The following is a 2,393-nucleotide window of genomic DNA, read 5'->3' as shown; positions in this document are numbered from 1 at the left end:
GACAGTTGGCTGAGACGGCCAAAACATGCGCTCGTGGAAACTTTTTTCAAAATCCACTTTGGGCTTGTAAGATGTTGTAAAGTGACTTTCTGTCACAATGCACTACATGCACCTCAACACCCAACTTCATGAACACCACATCAGAGTGAATGATGCGACTGAACCGCGTGCGCTGGAGCCACCAGTGAGCGGCCAGTAGCTCATTGAGGCCCTTTGTGTTGTATGCGCTTGGTTTCAAGCTTCTAAGACCTTCCAATTTCAAGCTATGAAGGAAAAGTGAAGACACGTTTACTTTTCATATTTCATGACAGTTGGCTGAGACGGCCAAAACATGCGCTCGTGGAAACTTTTTTCAAAATCCACTTTGGGCTTGTAAGATGTTGTAAAGTGACTTTCTGTCACAATGCACTACATGCACCTCAACACCCAACTTCATGAACACCACATCAGAGTGAATGATGCGACTGAACCGCGTGCGCTGGAGCCACCAGTGAGCGGCCAGTAGCTCATTGAGGCCCTTTGTGTTGTATGCGCTTGGTTTCAAGCTTCTAAGACCTTCCAATTTCAAGCTATGAAGGAAAAGTGAAGACACGTTTACTTTTCATATTTCATGACAGTTGGCTGAGACGGCCAAAACATGCGCTCGTGGAAACTTTTTTCAAAATCCACTTTGGGCTTGTAAGATGTTGTAAAGTGACTTTCTGTCACAATGCACTACATGCACCTCAACACCCAACTTCATGAACACCACATCAGAGTGAATGATGCGACTGAACCGCGTGCGCTGGAGCCACCAGTGAGCGGCCAGTAGCTCATTGAGGCCCTTTGTGTTGTATGCGCTTGGTTTCAAGCTTCTAAGACCTTCCAATTTCAAGCTATGAAGGAAAAGTGAAGACACGTTTACTTTTCATATTTCATGACAGTTGGCTGAGACGGCCAAAACATGCGCTCGTGGAAACTTTTTTCAAAATCCACTTTGGGCTTGTAAGATGTTGTAAAGTGACTTTCTGTCACAATGCAGCTACATGCACCTCAACACCCAACTTCATGAACACCACATCAGAGTGAATGATGCGACTGAACCGCGTGCGCTGGAGCCACCAGTGAGCGGCCAGTAGCTCATTGAGGCCCTTTGTGTTGTATGCGCTTGGTTTCAAGCTTCTAAGACCTTCCAATTTCAAGCTATGAAGGAAAAGTGAAGACACGTTTACTTTTCATATTTCATGACAGTTGGCTGAGACGGCCAAAACATGCGCTCGTGGAAACTTTTTTCAAAATCCACTTTGGGCTTGTAAGATGTTGTAAAGTGACTTTCTGTCACAATGCACTACATGCACCTCAACACCCAACTTCATGAACACCACATCAGAGTGAATGATGCGACTGAACCGCGTGCGCTGGAGCCACCAGTGAGCGGCCAGTAGCTCATTGAGGCCCTTTGTGTTGTATGCGCTTGGTTTCAAGCTTCTAAGACCTTCCAATTTCAAGCTATGAAGGAAAAGTGAAGACACGTTTACTTTTCATATTTCATGACAGTTGGCTGAGACGGCCAAAACATGCGCTCGTGGAAACTTTTTTCAAAATCCACTTTGGGCTTGTAAGATGTTGTAAAGTGACTTTCTGTCACAATGCACTACATGCACCTCAACACCCAACTTCATGAACACCACATCAGAGTGAATGATGCGACTGAACCGCGTGCGCTGGAGCCACCAGTGAGCGGCCAGTAGCTCATTGAGGCCCTTTGTGTTGTATGCGCTTGGTTTCAAGCTTCTAAGACCTTCCAATTTCAAGCTATGAAGGAAAAGTGAAGACACGTTTACTTTTCATATTTCATGACAGTTGGCTGAGACGGCCAAAACATGCGCTCGTGGAAACTTTTTTCAAAATCCACTTTGGGCTTGTAAGATGTTGTAAAGTGACTTTCTGTCACAATGCAGTACATGCACCTCAACACCCAACTTCATGAACACCACATCAGAGTGAATGATGCGACTGAACCGCGTGCGCTGGAGCCACCAGTGAGCGGCCAGTAGCTCATTGAGGCCCTTTGTGTTGTATGCGCTTGGTTTCAAGCTTCTAAGACCTTCCAATTTCAAGCTATGAAGGAAAAGTGAAGACACGTTTACTTTTCATATTTCATGACAGTTGGCTGAGACGGCCAAAACATGCGCTCGTGGAAACTTTTTTCAAAATCCACTTTGGGCTTGTAAGATGTTGTAAAGTGACTTTCTGTCACAATGCAGTACATGCACCTCAACACCCAACTTCATGAACACCACATCAGAGTGAATGATGCGACTGAACCGCGTGCGCTGGAGCCACCAGTGAGCGGCCAGTAGCTCATTGAGGCCCTTTGTGTTGTATGCGCTTGGTTTCAAGCTTCTAAGACC

This window comes from Sardina pilchardus, unplaced genomic scaffold, assembly GCF_963854185.1.
Source record: "Sardina pilchardus unplaced genomic scaffold, fSarPil1.1 HAP1_SCAFFOLD_73, whole genome shotgun sequence".
Classification (NCBI taxonomy): Eukaryota; Metazoa; Chordata; class Actinopteri; order Clupeiformes; family Clupeidae; genus Sardina; species Sardina pilchardus.
Note: the sequence above shows the minus strand (reverse complement) of the source record.